Below are 22,784 nucleotides of genomic sequence, written 5' to 3'. Positions count from 1 at the left end.
AGTTTCTTGGAAACTGTTTGCGCAGTTGGCTGAATTGAAGGCTTTACTTCTGGCCCTTGAAAATACAGATCCTAGATTTCCCACACTTATGGTGTGTGATTCGTATTACTATTTACAATATTTTAATGATAATTCACATTTTTGGAAACAGATGACTTCAGAGGTGCTAAAGGTAGCACAATCAAGGACAAACTACTTTGGGCAAAGTGACGAATTTCAAGGATAAGTTGCCACAAACTCATGTTATACATACATTGAGTCATCAAAATGTGGGAACACACGCAGTAGGGAATTCTCTGGCTGTTGAAGCAGACAAATTTGTAGTAGCTGCAGCTAAAATCACAGCGGTAACCCGCTCTAAAACTCGTATTGACAATGATATCCTGGCTGTCGTGAGTGCTTTTCAAAATGGCACCCCTTTACCGAAGAGATTTCCTACTAAATATTCCGATTGTTTAATTGACCACAATGTTCCTTTTGTAACTATTCCTAATGTTGGTGATCAGTGATTTCCAACAAAGACGGCCTACATGATTTAATTGTAGCCACAATTCAAGGTATAACTTGCATGCCGGTATGTTAGGAGGTTCTTTTAGAGCGCACTGTCACCGTGAGTTTCCTGGCGCTGATTGGGGTGCTGTGAGATGGCAGAGGAAATTAACCAGATTGGGGGAAGAGCCAGGTTTTGAGAGACTTGCGGAAGAGAATGAGTGAGTTGACGGATTTGAGAGAAAGAGGGAGAGAGTTCCAGAGTCTGGGGGCAAGATGTGAGAAACTACGACCTCCAACCCTAGCCAATTTAAAGGAGGGGGTGACCAGGAGGTGAAGATGGGAGGATCTGAGATAGCGTGGGGGGCAGTATGAAGTGATGAGGGATTTCAGAAACCTTGGGGAAGGACCAGTGAGAGACTTGAATACTAGGCAGCCGATCTTAAAGGCTGCCCTAAGATTGATTTGGAGCCAATGCAATTTGGCAAGGAGAGGCTTGGCCGACTGCCATTTGGGGATCCTGAAAACCAGACGCGCCGCTTGGTTCTGGGCGGTCTGCAGCCTATAAAGCAAGGTTTTTGGCAGACCATAGTATAGGGAGTTCGAGAAGTCCAAGCGGGAAAGGACCAAGGCCAGGGTGACTTGGAGCAAGACTTCAGGGGACAGAAGATAAGCGACCTTCCTAATCCTGCGGAGCTGGTGCATACAGGAGGAGACCACTGCCCCCACCTGGGCCTTGAGAGAGAGTTCGGAGTCAATAATGACTCCCAAACTCTTTACGGAAGCCACAGGGGCGGGGGGAGGGCCTAGCTCAGTGGGCCAAAAGTGTGGACCCCAGTGGGTAGAGCTCCTGCCAGGAAGAAGGAGCTCTGTCTTTCCAGGGTTCAGCTTAAGCTGATTTTGGCTCATCCAGAGGAGAATGTGGGACATAACAGAGTGAAAATTGGAGACAGCAGAGGGGGTGGAGAGAGGAAAGATGAGTTGTAGGTCGTCAGCGTAATTAAAGACGGTGACGTCCCACTGCCTCAGAGAAAGGAGAAGGGGGCGAAGATAAAGATTGAAAAGAAGGGGGACAGAGAGGAACCCTGGGGGACACCGCAGGAGGAGGGTACTTTGGGTCCACGGAAGGTACCCAAACTGACCGACTGAGACCTGCCGGACAGAAAAGAGTGGACCCAAGCCAGCGCCGGGCCCTGGAGGCCGGCTTGTTCGACACGGCGGATAAGGATGTCATGGTCCACCGTGTCGAACGCGGCCGACAGATCTAACAATACCAGGGCCTGGGGGATGCCCTTGTTGGCATTGCCTCTCAGAGTGTCAAGCACGGCCAAGATGACTGCCTCCGTGGAGTGGCCGGGTCTGAATCCGGCCTGATTGGCCTCCAGGAAGTTCGAGCTTTCGACGAACTGTGAGAGGCTAGCGGTGACATGGGCTTCCAGAATTTTGGAAAGGTAGGGGAGGAGAGAAATGGGACGGTAATTAGCTGGGACCGAAGGATCAGCCCGAGGCTTCTTCAAAAGAGGCACTAGAACGGCCTCCTTGAAAGAGCCAGGCACCGTGCCCGAGGAAAGAGAAGAGTTCAACCGAGGGAGAATGCATTCGGGAAGGGTGAGGCAGATGTCTCGTAGTATAGAAGGGGGGCAACAATCATCCGGGGAACCAGACTTGACCCGGGTGACTAGTTTCGCTAGGGTGGCTGAGTCAAGAGTAGGAAAGTGTGAAAGTGAGAGAGGATTGTGAGGAACCGGAGTGGTATCAGCGCCAGGAAGGGGGGCGATGATGGAATCCTTAATCATAACAATTTTATCTACAAAGAAGGAACTGAGGGCATTGCAAGCTTCCTGGGTGGGGGCCTGGGTAGGAAGAGTCCTAGTGTCAGTGGTAAGTTCCCCAATGACTTTAAAAATTTCCTTAGATTTAATGGGAGCGGAGAGGATTCTTTCATTAATGTGTGCGGATTTGGCCGCGATAATAGCTTTTTTATATTTTTTACGCGCGGCCAGATAGATCTCGCTGCTCGCGGTGCAATAGTCTCTTCTCCACCTGCGCTCCAGTTGGCGAAGTTCAAGGTGTTGCTGTTTTAAGTTAGAGTTGTACCACATGTGGGAGTGACTATGCCGGGACCGGGGAAATTTAGTGAGGGGGGCCAGAGTGTCACTGGCCGAGACAAGCCAGTGGAGGGTGTCATTGGCTAGCTCGCCAGTGCTAAGGTCAGGCGTGAGGGAAGGGCGCGATTTCGAAAGGAGGTCAAGGAGGTCCTGAGTGTCTACAGACTTCCATTTCCGTGCCATGCCGCCCTCTGAAGGGGGGACCCTGATATGGCCAGTAATAGTGAGGGTGGTCTTGACTAAAAAATGGTCGGACCAGATGCAGGGGGTGACCACAGGGTGAGAGAGCTTGACCCCATGGGTCCAGATGTGATCGAGGATGTGGCCACCAGTGTGTGTGGGGACGTCTATATGTTGTTTTAAATTGAGGGACGATAGGGTCTCAAAGAGCTCAATGGCCTGAGGGCCAGCGTCCTTATGTTGGAACCAATAGTTAAAGTCTCCAAAGATGGCCACACGGGAGGAGGAGGTGGTATGGTTGCCACCATTTCTCTCTTACAACAAATATATTGGTGGCAAGGCTTATACCAAAAAAACACAAAATATATGTATTTACTTGTGATATTTTACAACAGATCAAAAGTTCCACTGTGTTTCATGCACCACAGACACATTTGTTTATTTCCAATCAGTCTTTTGGCTGCATTTACTTAGATTATTGTGGTCCACTGATTTCAAATGCTGCATTTAAATATATTTTGGTTGCAGTTGTTTCTTGCTCTAGATTCCTGTGTGTTTGACCACAGTGCTCCGCTGCCAGTTGAACTGTGACTTGCAAGTCTTTATCGGGACATATACCTGCTGTGCATTCAACTCTGACCAAGGCCCGGCATTTGCTTCTAAAGCGTACTATGATTCAATGAAGTGCATTTTTCTTCTCTGTATAGACCCAAGGGAAATTCAGTTGTGGAGAGAATGAATTGTGACTTAAAACATTCCTTAACAGCTAGAGTATTTGGTACAGGGTGTGGTTAGTTGAACCATCTATATGGGATGTACTGGGCATCAAATAACCTCCTTGAAAGGTCTCTGGGTGGGCAGACCACGTACAAAGTACTTTTTGGCATCAAGATGTATGTTCCGGACCTTGATGGTCCAGACGTTGTGGTGACTGCCGCAACCTTTGACGTAGATAACCATTGTGCTGTCTTGCAGGGCCTACAAAGGTTTTGTGACGATAAATATTGCAAACAATTGCCTGAGTCACACTCTTCCAGTGCTGATCAAATTCCAGTTTCCGACTGGCTTCCAGAAATCAGAGATCTGGTTCGAGAGAAGGTGGCTATCCAAAAAATAATTCAGTACGATGTACAGTGCTCCTGTTCCAGTCCTTGGCCTTCAAGGTACACACACTGTTATTTTGCCATCAATTCCTGGATGTAAATACACTCGCTTTGTCTCCATTGAACATGTCAAACTACACCATGTGGCCAATACTTCATAGTATGTCACAGAATAGCATTTCTTTCCCACAAGACTTTTCTTTGCAACCTGTGAGCACAACCTATGCTGATGCTCTCCGGCTGATGGAGGGGGAGACTGAGTACTCCATTGACAATTTCCTGGACTTGATACCTGCTTCTAATATTATGTCTTCTGCCACAGATGTCATTTATAATGATCCATCGTTGACAAGTTCATCTGAGTTGGCATCTCCAAGTCCTGTTGCTGAGTCCCAACCTCCTGTTTTGCAGCTGAGTACCTCCAGGTACAATATGGAAATTCTTCTTCTGACAGTTCTTCCATTCTGTACACGCCTCCAGCATGAATTTGTGCTTTTATTTCATGGTTAAAACACATTTATCTAGTCCCTCCATAGATATATATCTGTATCATACTCTCCTTGTTTTTTTTGTTCTTGTGGATTAGATTTGTGACAGTTTTTTTCCTACTGATCAATGGCCGTTACCTCCTGGAACGTTCTGCTACAAAATTAGTTGGCGGGGTGTAGGCTCCCCAATCTTCATCACATAAAATGGAAAGAGACTTGTCCCTTGTTAACATTTCAGGCGTTCCAGTGAATGATGGAATTGTCTGTAATAAAGTTCCTTTTGACATATTTGACTTGATGGAGAGCCTGCAGATATATGTGTTCAAACTTTCGATAGGTTACATGCAGATGATTGGGATGTTGACACTGTAAATTCTATGCTTTCAGAATTAGAATATTATACTGTTTTTGAATCACAAGACCTATACTTTAATTCCACTAAATATGCTGATGTGTTCTGTTACCATCCCTATGGACACCATTTCCTCCATAGAACAGGTAGACAGCATCCCCATTTTACCTATACCCAATGGGAACATTGTCCAACCCCCCCTTCAGAAAGTTCTAACAAGCAAAAAGATAAATACACTTATTTCATGGGATATGATGCTTCAGACCCCATGTCATAATATTTTAAATTAACTCCAACACCACCAAAGAAATATATGCTTACTCAAACTAAGCTTATATATACTACTAGGTTTGTCAATCAGTTGGTCCTTAAAGGTTATCAATACTGGAAAAACACCACTGATTTGAAATCAATTTGGGGTATGAAGTCCTGGCCAATTCAAGGCACCAAAACCTTGTTTCAAGCCTGTTTAATTCTCGCAGAATTAAACAATCCAACAGACTACATGTATAGGAAATTAAAGAAATGAATGCCCCGACCTTTCCCTCTGTTGCCCGTTTTGATAATTAGCAGAGTTTTACAAATTACACAAAATGATAATTAAATATCCTAGTGAAAAACAGTACATTTAATTCTTTGATTTCGAGTCCTGGCGGGTGGTTGTTGTGGCGAGTGGGCATAAATGGACGACAGACCCATTTTCTTAATTCCACACCTGGGCTTAAATCAAATAGACCTGATCCCTGATACTCTCATTCAACACTTTTGGGTATTGTTAATTCCTATTTGGTTAGAAAATTATGTCAACAGTGGTTGGAACATTCCACACTGTCTATAGTAAAACAACATCTTTCTCTCCTGGGAATGAAAACATCAGATTTTCTTTTGGATCCAAAATCCCTACATTCTAAAGGATTTATATATGCTACTTATTATTAAATTTGGATATTATCCCAAATAGAAGCTGTTGCATGTTTGAGACAAATACACCAAGGATAAAATGGACAAATTGCTGATAATAGTATTACTATGCTGTCATCTTGTATTTACAACTTAAACAACAATGTGCTGTCTGTTATTGGTATTGTGCAGAACGACATGTCAACACTGTATCATGGGCAAAGTCAGCTTAGATCTATGATGCAGATGCTTCAAACACTTAAAAATGGGCGCACTCCATGGCATTACTTGAATTTTATTGATTTGTTCTGACCTCTTAATTTAACAGGTAAACAACAATTGATGACAATGAAAGATGCAACCTATACAATGCTGCATTTAGAAAAATTAGAACAACCCCCATTCACTATAGATGAAAAGCCTTAGGCTGTGTGGTTGAAACATAGAGTTATTTCACTACCTATATCGACATTTGAATTCACAGCTTGCATGAAACATTTTCATGTAGGTAGATACAAACCCCTAGGTAGCAGTTACCTTCATGAAGTATGGTCACTCCCCTTTGCCTATCGTTGTGAACGTAGCGACAAGGACATTTTTATCAATGGTGAAGAATGCGATTCTGCTGTCAGACATTCACTTGTTTGAAAGCATGTTGCAATTCACAAAACATGCAACAATTCAGCGCCCAATTTGGCTTGTTATTCAAAAGGAATCTTGGTTCACGCAATTCTCTGTTTCATTACGGTACTTTATAACTATAGTTATCTCATGCTTAGTTATCAAGACTGTTGCACAATGTGGGCTGGAGTCCTATATATTTTGTCCATTTCCCAGTTAGTCACCTGTTGCAACAATGGCTTGTTTCCCCCTCTGCATGGGACTGTAGATAGCTCACTATGGCCTTCCGTGTTCCGTTCCAACTTTGAAGGCAGACTTCAACCAACTAAGCAGACTCAAACTATTATTGTTTCAGCAAGAAGTAGCTCTTACATCTGCTCACAAGACCTTTGAATTGCAGGTGGCTTGAACTTCTAGTGAAATTCATTCATTGTTAAACACAAACCTTCCCCTGCATTTCGGAGAATTAGTGCATCAAATCTTTAATGCCTCCCATACGGCTGGCCTTGCACACTTTTTTAAAGTTGTAGGCTCACGCCTCGTTGGTTCTTTTCAGACCATCTTTGGAGTAATCCCCGCTTTTATCCATTCCATTTTCTCTAGCATATTCGGAAGATTCCCATTACTGTTACTCCTCATTTGCGGCACTCTCATCCTGTTCCTGCTTCACCGCAATAAATGCTCCTTTTGCGGGCGCTCTGGAACTTGCATCGCCCCAACACTATTGTGAGCATGTGAATCATATCTTTGGAATGCTTCTACTACAGGAACTGGATCTTGATTGGTATTTGACATTCCTGCCTGCCTGGTTTACCGGCATGCGACCCGTATTTCACTGTATCTGGTGTCCCTCCGAATGAGCACTGGATATATGCCTGGCTTTGCAGACTCCAGCTACCTTGGACTTTAGACTGTTGATAAGTCCCTCAGCAACCCATTTTCAGAACTATCCTTTGGGCTTGCGACTTTTACACAATGCGAGATTTGAGCCTTTGGCCTATGAGGAACCGTGTGCATCAGCGCATGGATCACACTATACAGGCTCTGGTAACATGGATGCAGGTTTCCCGGTAACTGTCTTAGCATCGACTGGGACCGGTGAGCATGTTTCTTCTATCGAGCTTGTGACTAGGACTGTTGACCAATCCTCATGTGCAGAATCAGATTCCTTTATGGAGTCTTTGGCCTATGAGATGGTGAGTAACATTACGGACTGCACCGAAGCACGTTAATTCGATTATTTTTCAAAATTGACTTTCTATTCCGATTTAAAATTGTTGTCATTCACATCTCTGAAACAAGGCTTTATACATGTTTATTTTCAAATTATATTTATCATATCTAGTATCTCTCTAAGTGCCATTATCCTGACCAAAGGGTGTCTAGGAGCTGTGATACCCCGGGTGGGGCAGGGCACAGGTAGTCTAGAGTGGAAGAGAAGCTGGGGGAGGTCCCTGGGGACTGTGGTAGGGGCTATCACTAACTTCTAAGGGCTCTGGGCAGGGTATGCCTATCTCCTAATAGCAGAGCAGCAATAAGGGACATCTACACCAGTGCTCCGTTCGTCCCGTCAGCCACGTGCCCTGACGTCACCCTTTATTATATACTCCCCAGTCCGCGCCCGGCCCAGGGAGTTGAATGTGTTGCAATGTATTGCAGTGGCCGGGTGGCTCACTACAACCCACCCAACCCACAAACTTGAAATAACAACAAAACACAATGTCACTGCGGCACCATTCGGATACCCCCTCCGATACCTGTCCTCCAGCGCCCAATCTGGTCGCCTTCTTCCTGGGGCCCTTAACACAAAAAGTCTTGCAACTGGGCTGATTGTTACGTAGCCATAGTGAGAGTGCCTACTCCGATTTTCTCCGTGGTTGCTGTCGCGACTGTGGGCCAGTTCACTTTGCTCAACCACCTCCCTCAGTCTTTCCGGTGTAGCCTCGACTGTCTGGTTCTCTTCCCTGGGCACTTCTACTTCTTCTGCTTCTTCCCACACTTCCATGTCGGGCACCAAAGCCGCCTCCCTGGGACCAGGAACCTTTGTGAACCATGACATGTTACGGGCTATGTGCTGATTTCCCTTCTCCGCCACGATCGGAGTACCTTGGATCTGCACCACCTTCCAGTGATCCTGCTCAAATGATGTGCGAAATTTTGATCCCGGGTGTCGATCTTTTCCCACTACGTAGTCTCCTACCTGGATGTTGGACGGCAGGGCCCCTCTTCTCTTACTGGCCCGGTCATTGTTGCTGTGACCGCTCCGCATCCAGAACCGTAGGGGTCCATGCTCTACTGCTGGGTATGTCATCACGCACTGCTCTTTTCAACAGGAGATCATGGGGTGCACATTTAATCGTGCAATGCAGTGTTTGACGGTAGGCCCTCAAGAACTGGTGCAAACAGGTTTCCAGATTGACACCTTGAGCCACTCCGATTCCTAGGGCTTTGTTCATTGTCCTCATGAATCGCTCTACATCTCCGTTGGCTTGAGGCCATTGAGGTGTTATTTTCCTATGTTGTATGCCATGCTGGTCGAGGAAATCATGGAACTCCTGTCCTTGGAACGGGGGCCCATTGTCTGTTCGGATCTCCTCCTGCAGTCCCAGCAGGGCAAAAGTCTTCTCCAGGGCCAGTTGAAGACATTCAAAAGCTGTTGAAGCGACTATATCCATATCTGGAAATTTCGAATGACTGTCCACAAACACCGCCATTTGCCTCCCATCTGGAAAACTCCCAAAGTCCAAACTCACTCGCGTCCAGGGTGACATGCTGGGGCCTTCTGTTATTATCAGGTATGCATGGCACCTCCTTACTTTGTCCTCCTCGAGCCGATCCACACCAGGAAACCATACTTTCGTTCGCAGGCAGGCCTTGGTATTCTCAATCCCCTGGTGACCCTGGTGCGCCAGATCTACTGTCTGATTTTGGAGTGCTGCTGGTATCACTATGCGTGGGCCCAGCAAGATGATGCCGTCCCCACCGCACTCAGTTCTTCTCGGCACTTCCACATGCTCTCCCAGTATTCCTTGTCGTCGGTCGATCTTCTGTCATTTCCGCTTAGGGACCACTTCCACTGATGATCACGTAGCGTGCAGGCAACAGCTTGTAAGCACTCATCTTGCAGCGACGCCCTCCTAATGTCTTCGAGCAGCAAAGCCTGGGGGCGGGCCTCCTCTAGCAGTTGTCTCACAAATATCTCGGCTCCTTCATCCACCTCCGGCCCCTGAACTCCACTTGGAGCCAGTGGGTGTCGTGACAGGTAATCTGTCGGGTTGCTCGCTCCAGGGCGGTATACCACTTCAAATCCGTAGTGCTGGATCTGAACCACCCATCTTTCAATTCGCGGATGCCCATTTCTCACCGTTCCTGCAAACAGAGGTACCAACGGTTTGTGATCGGTCACTACGGTGAACGTGTGTCCACACAAATAGATGTTGAAGTGTTGACACGCCCACCAGATGACCAAGGCTTCCCTCTCAATCTGCGCATATTGTGTTTCCACCGCTGTAAGCGCCCGGCTGGCATATGCAATGGGTACCCACTCGTCCTGGTCCAACCTCTGTAGGAGGATGACTCCAAGTCCCACTGGGCTAGCATTCATAATCAGTTCCGTAGCCGCTCCTGGGAGAAAGTATGCTACCGTTGCACCCTTCAACAGAGCCTTCTTTATGTCGGCAAATGCTTGTGCTTCCTTGTCAGACTACTGCCACATTACATCCTTTTTGGTGAGTTGTCAGAGAGGCTCCGAGATAGTGGCCAACCAAGGAATGAACTGGCCAAAGTAGTTAGCCATCCCTAGGAAACATTGCACTTCCGATGGTGTTTGAGGGGTCGCTGTCGTTCTGATGGCCTCCACCTTAGCCGGATCTACAGAGAACAGATACCCGAAGAATTCGACCTCCGTGGCATAGAAGTCACACTTTGTTTGAAGAGTTAGACCTTGCTCCACCAGTCGCTGAAGAGTGGCTCTCAACCTCACATGGTGTTCCTCCAGCGATTTCGAGAATATCAGGATGTCATAGCTGACATTGATGACTCCAACCAGGCCAGATAGCACTTCCCGAACGGCCTCCTGAAACACTTCCACCGCCGAAGACACCCCAAAGCTCAGTCTTTCAAAGCGGTGAAACCCCACATGGGTGGAGAAAGTTGTGATATATCAGATTTCCTCCGCAAGCATCAGTTGATGGTAGCCAGAGTTCAAATCCACTTATGAAAACCACTGTGCCCCATTTAAATATGCTACGATTTCGTCAATGGTTGGGGTAATATGCCTCTCCCGGCGGATAGCCTTGTTCGGCAGCCTCATATCCACTCACAGCCTGATGGCCCCAGGCTGCTTCGGCTTGGGTGCTATGACCAGGGGCGACAACCACGGCGTTGGCCCAGACACCTTCTCAATGACTCCCTCACGCTCCAGACGGTCCAACTCTGCTTCAACCAAGGGTCTTGGATGAAACAGCACCTTCCGGTGTCAAAGCGCCACCGGCTTGACGGACTCATCAATGTGGAGCTGAACCTCTACTCCTTTCAGGCAACCCAGCCCCCGGAACAGCTCGGGGAATTCTTCGAGAACCCAGTCCGCCTGTGACTGGTGTATGTGCTTCACGAACATCACCAGCCCAAGATCCTCGGCCGTGTGGCAGCTTAGTAATGAGCCGGCCTGATCACAGGTGATATAGAACCTTGTGGCAGTGACCCGATCCTTGTACTTTACTTCTGCATTAATAACCCTCTACAGTGGAATACTTCCTCCATACGTGAGAATCTTGGCGGTAGTCGGCATTAGGCGTGGTCTCAGGCTGAGCCTCCTGTATTGATCAGCATCAAGGATGTTCATGGACGCCCCGTGTCAATTAGGACCCGTACACATGACTCCCCTATCCACACTTGGCAGGTAGGTGGTGGCCTCTTGGGGGTGTTCACTCCCCGGATGTGTGAGATGACAAACACATTGTTCTCCTCATCCTCCATGACTGCCGACTGCTGACCACGGCCGTCCAAGTCTTCCTCTTCCTGCACTGTGTTTTCCTCTTCCTGCACTGTCTTAGCCGACTTCACAAGTCTCTGTCCAGGAGGTCTACTTCCGCCCGGTTGCGTTCCACTCTGACACACCTTTACGAAATGTCCATACTTATTGCATTTGAGGCATTACCTCCCCTGTACAGGGCACACTCTTTGTGCATTCGCCCTCATGCCGCAGTTCCAGCATTCATGCTTTTGGCGACTCTCTTCCTATTTGGCACCCGCTCCAGCCCCTCGGCCATATGCTTTTTTGAGCACCTCGACCCTCTCTTCCTTGATGGGCTTCGGAAACAACGGTTGCACTCCATTAGATTTCTTGGCCAACCCCACTTCCATTTCACCTGCTCGCCCATCCGACAGCTCATGCGATCTCCCCAAGACCAGGATCTCGTCCAACGGGATCCCGGGCTGACGTAGGATCAGTTTGTGCAGCTCTATGGACTTACACCCTGCTATCAGCTGGGCCCTGGTCTCAAACGTTTGATCGACCCCACGCATGTGCTGGCCAACTTCCGCAGTCTCGCATAGAACATGTCAATCAACTCCTTGTTGCGTTGCTTTGCCTGCCACAGCTTGAAATGCTCAAAGTCTGGGTTAACCTGCGGATCAAATTGGCACTTTAGGGCCCGGACCGCCTTTTCATAGTCATCACTATCACCAGTATCAGGCAAGCCTTGGAATAAATCATTAAGTTCATCGCCACCCATCATCAGCAGTAACGACCTATTCACTGCATTGTCAGTCTCCCGGGTGGCAACAAAGTATTTTTCCAACTGTCCCAGCCACTTCTTCCAGCGCGGAGCCCCCATCGTGGAGTCCGCCAGCAGACTGAACTCTGGGAGGGACTTCGGGGCCATGCGACCCGGCCGCCCTCCTGCTGCCTCCGCTCCCAGGGCAGCTGCTTTCCCTGGTGAATCAGGCCTTTCCACCGGGTGTTACACACTCCACCACCGGCTCCGGTGCTGGACGATGACTTGATGACACTCTGGCCTTGCCAGGCCACGCCTCCCCTTTTCGGGCCTGCACAGGCGCTGTCTCACCCTCGGTACCGCACCACACGGCCCGATGCCTCCACCGACAGCCGGACTTCCACCACCACTTCAGCGGATCCTAGCAGTCAGCCCACGCGCCAGATACGCAGCCGCCCGCGGGGTCCGCTCTCACCTCGTCGCCAATGTGATACCCCGGGTGGGGCAGGGCACAGGTAATCTAGAGTAAAAGGAGGTCACTGGGGAATGCGGTATGGGCTACCACCGACTTCTGAGGGCTCCGGGCAGAGCAGCAATAAGGGACATCTACACCAGTGATCCGTTCGTGCCGTCAGCCACGTGCGCTGACGTCACCCTTTATTATATACTCTCCAGTCTGCGCCCGGCCCAGGGAGTTGAATGTGTTACAATGTATTGCAGTGGCCGGGAGGCTCACTACGGGAGCCCTAAATCTCATGTCACAGTATCAGCATAAAATAAATGTGTAAAAAGCCTATTTAAATTAAACTAATTTCAATGCCTGTATCTTTCCTGAATATCCAACATGGATCTGACCCTTCCTGTTTGTCGTGTATTTCCTACATGGCCGAATTGTAGTTTTCCCTCGTTTAGCCTAACTGTGCATGTTGTAAGCTTCATTTTCCTTTGCGCACATTCCCTTATAAACATATTTGCTTTTGTGACGCATTGTACTTTCACACGGAAACCTGTATATGTTTTCGAGTTCTGTTGTTTTCCTGGGATTTGGTCTGAACACCAAAGACAAGGTCAAACAACAATGTCCCTTGTTATTCTTTCTGGCCAGGCTCTAGCACCTAGACATAATACAAGAATGCAGCTGTTGTTTATGTGCACATGTCTTGTCATATAGATGAGCACAGGAGCCAAAAAACAGATACATGGAACAAGAGCTCTGGGGAAGAGCAATGCGTCTGCTGAGATGTAGAGAATCCATATGTGGGGGTCTGCCAGTAATCCCAGAGATATTTGATATATAATCATTTAGGTTCAGTAGCAAGGGAGAGGGGTTTAGGTTACGCTGTCCTAAAAAATGACAGGGCATTTCATGCTATATGGATTATTAACCATGCTAACAGTATTTTTAGTATGCATTTGTTTATTTAATTGTGTCATGTATACTGCACTTCAGAGCACAATAGTTTAAATAAATATTCTAAACTTCCTTTGGGTTTCCTGATTATCTTATTATGGACGAGAGAGAGAGCAAAAGGATGAATCCTGTTACCGCGATCCCCGAGAGGGTTGAGAGTGTTGTGATCTAGAGTGCCAATTCACTTGCTTCTATGGTTATGTTAGGAGGGAAAGTGAGGCACTATAGCTAGTAGGACTTGGGCTCATAGACAATGAGGTGGTATGGTGACTCAGTCCATACATACTGATGTTCTATGGTTTCAAGCAGAGTTCTGTTCCAGAGCAGAATTCCTGCAGCAAGTTCTACAGTGTATGAGAAAGTAAGTTACTTACCTGTAACTTCAGTACTCCAGTATTGGTATCTTTCATAATTCACATGCTTGAATCATTCCCCGTCTTCGAATAGGGAGTTCCACTGTACCATATAAAGCAGTATGTTTCATTATCATAGGATATAATGGCAATAAAAAAGTCAGTTTAATACCCTATCTATCTCCTTGTTAAAAAAGGAACAAACTTGAACTATAACCAATCAGACGACAGCACCCTCTAGAACACTCCCAACAGAGGCTGAGTCCCTCAGATTTTCAAGCACAAGTGGGAATAAATAATTCTGAGCTATAAGGGGACCCTCTCCGGGGAGGATATTGGCTAGCATGTGAATCTATGAAAGATACCAATACTGAAGAACTACAGTTACAGGTAAGTAACTTATTTTCTTCTCCAGTATTTGATCTTTCTAGGTTCACATTGAATCAGAACAGCAAGCAGTTACTGTATTTGTATAGCTTATAGTATTAGCCCAAATAGCGAATGGTGGGTAGAAAATATATAAATAACATATTTATATGCAATTTAATACATATATATATATGTATACACACATATATATACACTTATATCCTACATTAAAATTTGCATAAATACAAAAGCAAACAAAAGGAACCAAAAGAGGCTCCTTTTATTGAAATACGTGCTGTAGTAAAACATGACCAACTGCTGGCTGCATCACTGCGCTGCGCTGCGCTGTGAAGTCAGTCTTTGATTGCTTGTGTTCCCGGTCAGGGATTGACTTGCATATGGCTGGAACCAAACTGAGGTGGCATAGTGGGTGAAAAGCGATGGATTGGGAGGCAGCCTGAGTGATTGATATTGGCTAAGATTAGTTCAAGCATTCCATTCATATCTGTCTTTTTGATGTTTTTGATGTCCCATAAGGTTGCCCGCAATTTCAGAAATCGCAAAATTGTGATTACTTAGATTTTAAGAAATCGCTATCATTTTAGCGGGTTCTTCATGCATAGCCTTTTGCTATTCCTTATTAGCGAATCCTTATTTTTCGCTAATAAGGAATCGCAAATGGCATTGTTGATGTGGGCCTAAATGTGGTAGGCGTGCAAGTGCTCCTGCACCCCGACGTTCTTTTCTAAATGCAATTGTGTCCACAGGGCTCACAGGAATTTACCATATAAGGTATAATTGGAGCACAGGTGCACTGTGCCGTATGTTTTTACTACAATGTATGTGATTTACTGTAACAGTTTGCATTATCGGCAAAGTATTTAAAATGTATATCATTTTAGTCTGGTAGTGATCAGGATAATGAGTGCTATCTGAATAGTTGCATATTATTTATGATTTTTTTGTACCTTTAGTGGTCATTTTATTAACAATTCACAAAGATTCTTGATGCTTTGATATGCAGGTACATAGCACGCAGGTTCACAAAATAAACATAGTAAGACAAGTATACATAAACAGATACATTTCCTCATCCGGAATATCTAATGGCCTTTTGTAGGTGTGCTACGTGGGTCCCTACTCCTCTGCACCTATGTCCCCTTTGCCAGCCTAATGAATGCGAATTTCCGTAAGCGCTTCCCTACCCTCTATAAACTCCACATTTCTACCCCATGGATTATACACTCTGACTTGCTTCCTGCCTCTCTTGATTGGGTTGCATGTCTCGCATGTCTTGTAAATGGAGTTATTCCCTAAGGGGCTGCCATATATCTTTGGGTCGCGATGTAGCCGGCTGTAATATGTCATGCTTTTAAGCCAGCTTTTGATATTGGGTTTCTGCCTGGTGCCTCATCGGATGATTATGTCTTGTTTCGCCAGTAGCATTGCAATTGCTATGAATCTGCGTATACTTTTAGGGAGCGGATCTACATAACCCATCAATGCAATCAGGGGGGATGTGATCAATTGCTTTCTCACCATCTGCTGTACTAAACTGTATATTTCTTGCCAATAAGTATTTATTATACTGCAGGACCAAGTCATGTGGATAAATGATGCCGCCTGTAGATTTGGGGCAATGCGTAACAGTGGTACTCTTTATCCTAACCATCTGTTGTGGTGTGACATTGGCCCTCCCTTGAATTGTAATAATTTATGTCTGTGGTTCCATGAAACTCGATTCATTTGTTTGCAGCATCCTCTCCAAATTCATCTTACACCTTATGATATGTAAACAAATGTGGGTTCCTACTTTAACAACAAGCCCCCTTCTTCCTTCATGGGAATCCGCCCCAGCCCCAGTGTGTTCACCCTGCAGTGTTCTCGGTGGGTCGGTATTTTTTTTTTTAAACACACTTTATTGATGACCGTGTTACATCACATCATGTAAAAAGGATTCTACAGAGACAGTCTTTTTTTGTTTGTTTCCTATCACCTTAGCTGCGTGTAAATATCCCTCCCCAGTGCTGCGCTGTCCATTGGAACTAGTGCTGAATGGACGTCCAATGGACGTGCGCAGCACTGGGGAGGTAGCGCTCGTGACGACCGTTGGCCGTCACTAGCGCTTAAGAGGTTAAACAATAGATACAGTACATGTGTCATACATAGGTTCTGTGCCAGTTATTCCTTGTGACATAGAAATCAGGGGTCTCATTTCTCCAGTGGCATTGCTGGTAAGAAATCATTAGATATGTAATGTAAGTAGAGTCAATACAAAGTTGTGTATATTTACAATTAACAAAACGAACTAGTGCAAACACATTCTCCCTCCCTCCCTAACCCTACCAACGCGTCTCCTGGTCCGTCCCGCATTAGCTTTCACGTTGATCGAAGAAGTTCTTATAGATGTATCATTCCAGGGAATGCAGTTTCTTTGGTACGGCTGTATTTGTTTGGGTCCCAGGGCCTAGAGATTAGGAGACACATGGCGACCTTGTATGTTATGGGGTCGGGGTCGGGGTAACCTGTGGGGAAGACAAGTCAAGCGTTTCCAACTCAATTATCATAGCCTCCCAGTCCATCGAAATGGGCTGCTTCCTCAGTCCTCTTTCTTCTTCTCTACGAAGAGCTGCACCCTCCGCCCTTCCTCATTATAGCATGTCAGCTTGCCAAGTGGAGGACGCCGGACATCTGGGGGACTTCCACCTCATGGTGAGAGCTCTCATCGCCAAGATGAGTGCCAGATCTAAAAACTTTAATCGTACCTTTTTTACCCGTGAGCGTCTACGGAGGCCTACAAGGCAATTCAGGGCTTCATCCTGGACCGGGAGTTGTGTCACCACATTTAGCAAGTGGCGGACCCCCCCCAGTAGTCCCGCAGGCAAGGGCAAGACCATAGCATATGGATAAAGTCTGCCTCATCTCCTCTACAACGGGGGCAAACATGGGAGGAGTCCGGGAACATGTGAGGTATCCTTTTAGGGGTGAGGTATGACCTATGAAGGACCATCGTCTGGATAAATTTCAATTTCGCATTACGCAATACTTTTTTGGGGTGTTCCAGCATACATTTCCATGCTTTGTCCGTAATCTCAATGCTAGAGTCCTCGGCCCAGTGTGCTCTAAGGGAAGTAAGTGCGATTGCGGCATGTGCCCGAACTTGGGTGTATAACCATCGCACCAAGTGCCCCCCAGGTGCCATGTAGTATTACTGTTGTGGGGGTTCATTTCTCTGTGGGGCCCATGTGGTTCTAACATAATGTGCAACAGTAGCGTGTAATAAGTATAGGCGTGGTGGTGCACCTGTGGCCTGTACAAAGGAGTTATGGTCTAGCATGGTGCTGTCGCAAATCAACTCACCCACGTCCTCAACCCCATTGTCTGTCCAGTCCTGTATTTTCGCTAGTGTCTGTAATAACTAATGTTAGTGGGCCAAACTCTACCGTCTCTATTGGTAGGTCAAAATTGAGCCCCCAAGTGAGCTCTGTAAACGGGACAGTACGAAATGGCCCATGAATGTGGCTGCCGAGAAACGCGGATCTTCAGTGCGGGGAAAAAACATGGCCCCCATATTATTTATGATTCATGTCATTTTGATCTTGTTGGATGTATAATATGGCAATCTATTATTACATAAGCCTGTGTGCTGTCTCTTTTGTGGTGTATTCATTATGCTATTGTGTGAGTATGATGCACAAATGCTTTAAACATTGCCTCTGTAGATAAGCCTGACTGTTCTGCGCCAAGCTACCACAGGGTGAGCGCAAGTTATCTTGGTGGGTATGTGACTTGCCCTGACTAGGGTGGTGGGTTCTGCCTGGCTGGGGTGCATACCCTAGCCAACCAGAAACCCCATTTCAAACAGAAATTAATATAACCCAAACCACACATGCAGCCAGAGGGAAAAAGCATTGTCCTTGTATGGTAGACACAAGAACGCTACAAAAGGGGGTGGTGATGGACGAAGCATCTGAATCAATCAAACACTCACACCCAGTCAAATGATCTGGGTTTAATCCATCACCGTTCTTTAGCCCACTCTGCCAACCCAGTTCAGACATGGCTATATGCAAATCAGTCTGACCCTGTGCCTCATGGGAACAGTCCAGCCCGAACTGCCAAGCCATGTCTTCCCTGGACCGGAAACAAGATTCCGAGGACCGGTTTCTGGCATTCCAGCCGTCTTCAGCCCGGCTTGCTTGAATCCAGTGGCAAAGTGAGCAAGGGACTCACGTCTGAGCATACCCTGCCACACTTATGGCGGCCAAAAGCGGTACAAAAGGGGGTGGTGATGGACGGAGCATCTGAATCAATCAAACACTCACACCCAGTCAAAAGATCTTGGTATAATCCATCACCGTTCTTTAGCCCACTCTGCCACCCCAGTTCAGAGATGGCTATATGAAAATCAGTCTGACCCTGTGCCTCATGGGAACAGTCCAGCCCGAACTGCCAAGCCATGTCTTCCCTGGACCGGAAACAAGCTTCCGAGGACCGGTTTCTGGCATTTCAGCCGTCTTCAGCCCGGCTTGCTTGAATCCAGTGGCAAAGTGAGCAAGGGACTCACGCCTGAGCATACCCTGCCACACTCATGGCGGCCAAAAGTGGTACAAAAGGGGGTGGTGATGGACGGAGCATCTAAATCAATCAAACACTCACACCCAGTCAAAAGATCTGGGTTTAATCAATCACCGTTCTTTAGCCCACTCTGCCACCCCAGCTCAGACATGGCTATATGCAAATAAGTCTGACCCTGTGTCTCATGGGAACAGTCCAGCCCGAACTGCCAAGCCATGTCTACCCTGGACCGGAAACAAGCTTCCGAGGACCGGTTTCTGGCATTCCAGCCGTCTTCAGCCCAGCTTGCTTGAATCCAGTGGCAAAGTGAGCAAGGGACTCACGTCTGAGCATACCCTGCCACACTTATGGCGGCCAAAAGCGGTACAAAAGGGGGTGGTGATGGGCAGAGCATCTGAATCAATCAAACACTCACACCCAGTCAAAAGATCTGGGTTTAATCCATCACCGTTCTTTAGCCCACTCTGCCACCCCAGTTCAGACATGGCTATATGCAAATCAGTCTGACCCTGTGCTTCATGGGAACAGTCCAGCCCGAACTGCCAAGCCATGTCTTCCCTGGACCGGAAACAAGCTTCCGAGGACCGGTTTCTGGCATTCCAGCAGTCTTCAGCCCAGCTTGCTTGAATCCAGTGGCAAAGTGAGCAAGGGACTCACGTCTGAGCATACCCTGCCACACTTATGGCGGCCAAAAGCGGTACAAAAGGGGGTGGTGATGGACGGAGCATCTGAATCAATCAAACACTCACACCCAGTCAAAAGATCTGGGTTTAATCCATCACCGTTTTTTAGCCCACTCTGCCACCCCAGTTCAGACATGGCTATATGCAAATCAGTCTGACCCTGTGCCTCTTGGGAACAGTCCAGCCCGAACTGCCAAGCCATGTCTTCCCTGGACCGGAAACAAGCTTCCGAGGACCGGTTTCTGGCATTCCAGCCGTCTTCAGCCCGGCTTGCTTGAATCCAGTGGCAAAGTGAGCAAGGGACTCCAGTCTGAGCATTCCCTGCCACACTTGTGGCGGCCAAAAGCGGTACAAAAGGAGGTGGTGATGGATGGAGACACAAGAAGAAAGAATGGATGCAAGACATCCTTTTATTGGACCATCTGGCATCTGATATGCTCCATACTACCATTCTCTTATCTCTGAACTCTCAACCTAACTTTTTGGACTGGGTGCAAAGAATCCTCCCACCAATGAGTGGAAAAACATGAGCACACCAATGCCTGTCAGCAGTCCTGGATGTGGTAGATAGTTAATCCTTCCTGCACACCAAGTGCACTGCATTCCTGTTTGCCGATGTCAAACCAGATGACCATGACACCACCTCCACTCTCTGGTGGGTTCCCTCTATGGATGTGCCATCTGCAAGAACCAATTTGAGAAAACAGAAACCATCTTTGATGTTATAAAATACACACCACAACATTGTCATGCCCATATGTCTCTACTCTGAAAACATCGACCCCTAATTACAGATGGGCAGCAAGGTGCAGGGGGCAGCTTAGGCCAAACCCTAAGGGAAAATGTATGTTTTGAATAAGTGTCCTTCAACTTGCTTTGAGCTCCTAGAGGAATAATGAAACTTACCATTATCATGCAAATAATGTAAAAATACAAACAGTCAAAAACAGCTTCATCTTAGCAACAAATAAATCTTAAAGAGAAGCTAGAAATATAAAAGAAACATCATCATGTCAACATGCACAAGAATGTAGATTCTCCAAGTACAGGAAGGGAGAGTCTGGATTTCATTAAAGACAGGGAGGCGGGGGCGTGGCCAAGACGGGCTTCACGGCGGCTCCTCGTCCCGACTCCCTACAAATCTTGTTTTTGGCTTCTCTGCACCCTGAGCGCTGCTCTAACAGAAGGCTTCTGTGGGGGAAACCAGCCCGATCCCTGCGGAACCACGCACAACCTCCCCGGGGGTGAACAGACTTGAGGCCCGGAGCGCGACCCTCGGCCGCGGAGCCTGCCGCGCGATACCGGATGGGGCGGCCGACCCCGCCGAAAGTGATACGGAGCCGGAACTCGGCGTCGGGGGACAACCTAAGCAGCACTGAGTACCGTGGCCTCCCCCCGCAGGAAGAACAGTGCAGGGGGCCAACCGCTGCCCAGCGGAGGCACGTCTCTCTGAGCGGGGCGCTGCGACGGGCAGTGAGGGACGCACCAGAGACCCCGGCTTGGGCCTACACGGGGAGATCCTGAGCCCGCGTCTTACAGCCGCAGCAGACGCCGAGGTGAGGAGAGGGCCAGTGGGGCGTCCCAGACGTCAGACCCGGGGGGCAGTGTGTCGGGCCCCCGGCGAGCAGCGCACAGAGACTGGGCTGAAGCGACCCAGGGGCGGCGGCAGTCAAGAGGCGCGATTGGGCCTTGCGGCGCCACAGGAGCCGAAGGCCCACCAGAGAATAAGCTGCATGCCCAAGCGGCTTAGGAGGCACTCAGGGGGCACATACCGGCCCCGGCGATCCGGATAATTGCGGGCGTCCCGGCTGCCGCTGTCGAGTGGTGCAGGCGGCAGCGCGGGCCAGACCCGATACTACACTCCCACATCAGATAGGCCCGGACACGCCGGAGGCCGCGGACAGCCCCGGAGAGGCCTACATTGCAGGGCTGGGAGCGAGCAGACGGATCACCTCAGGCGCCATATCGAGGGGTGAAATCTGGGCCCTGTGCAGAAAGCAGCGACCGGAGCACACGCAAGGCACGAGTGAGCCCAGCAACTGACACAGACCTGGGCGCCCTCCCACTGGCGGTTTAACGGTGGCAGCACGGGATGGGGTCTGAGTCCCTGAGGCAGCTTTAGAAGGCGAGGCACGAGGACAGCGAGTGCAATATCCCAGTGCGTCAGACACATCGCAACGCCGGGTGGAGTACAGGCGCAACCCTGGCCTAGCACCTGCAGCCATCCACACAGGCCCACCCGCAGAAAGAGCGGACCCTGGTGGCACAAAACCGGGGGGCGCGGGTCGGGCCCTCGGCCACCGGAGATAGAGACTAGCGTATGCAGCCAACGGCCGCTATGAGAACACCCAAGCACTCCACCCTCACGGCAGACACGCTTCTCCACAAAGCGGGCCACAAGCCTACATACCGGGCCCCAGCAACGGCTCAGCGGCGGCAACGCCTCCGTGCAGGGTGCTGAAGGGGATTGAGGCGCCAATAGCTGGAGGCGTGCCTCAGACATGTCCTCCTCCAACCGCAGAGGTGGTCGCACTATTCCTGAAATGCTCGCAAAGGGAACTGCCAAAGGGGATAAGAGTCCCGACAAACAGACGCCACCGCCTCAACCCAAAGACCGAGATCGGGCCGGAGGGGAAGCGCCGGCCACAAAGTCCTTTATGGAAGCTCTGTTCACCTCCCTCAAGGAGGATATTCAGACCCTCAAACAGGAGATGGCTGGGGGGTACAAAGAACTGCATCGCGATGTGGACGGGATTGGGGAGCGAGTGGCAGAGGTTGAGAACGCAGGGCTTGCTAGGAGCGAGGAGGTGCACACTCTTCAGCAAGAAATAATCAGGCTTCAGGAGCAACAGATGGATCTGCAGGCACACACAGAAGACCTGGAGAACCGCTCACGACGCAACATCTGAGTCCGGAATGTACCATCTAAGGCTGAAGGAGGGGACGTTGCGGCTTATCTCCATGGTTTGTTTCGGGACATACTGGGGGAGCCTGAAGACTTCGAGATCAGAATAGACAGAGCGCACAAGGTGGGTCTAACATGACGCACACCCGCCCTCCCACCGGACATTCTAGCCTTTCTCCCTGATTTTCCTCTCAAGGAGCGTATCTTGAAGATGGCTCGGCAAAAACAGCCCCACTGCATGAAACTTGCGACCTGCTGGGCATCCCCCATGAAGGGGATGGATCTGGGGACGAGACTGGTGCTCCTCCTTCTCAATCGGCGTTCTCCCTAGCCGCCGGAGACGACTGGCAGAAGGTGAGGCGCAGACGACCAAAGAAGAAAGTCAGCAAGCCGGACCCAGAGACTGTGACGCAAGAACACGCGGCAGCAATACAAGAGGTGGCCAAGGACATGACTAGCGCACCATGAGACACTGTTCCTGAGGTTTCAGGCATGCAATGCCGCCACAGTGTGGGGGGGTTGGGACG

The sequence above is a fragment of the Lissotriton vulgaris genome, chromosome 3_1 (genome assembly GCF_964263255.1).
Source record: "Lissotriton vulgaris chromosome 3_1, aLisVul1.2, whole genome shotgun sequence".
NCBI lineage: Eukaryota > Metazoa > Chordata > Amphibia > Caudata > Salamandridae > Lissotriton > Lissotriton vulgaris.
The sequence above is the reverse complement of the archived record's forward strand: the minus strand, read 5'-3'. Positions refer to the sequence as shown.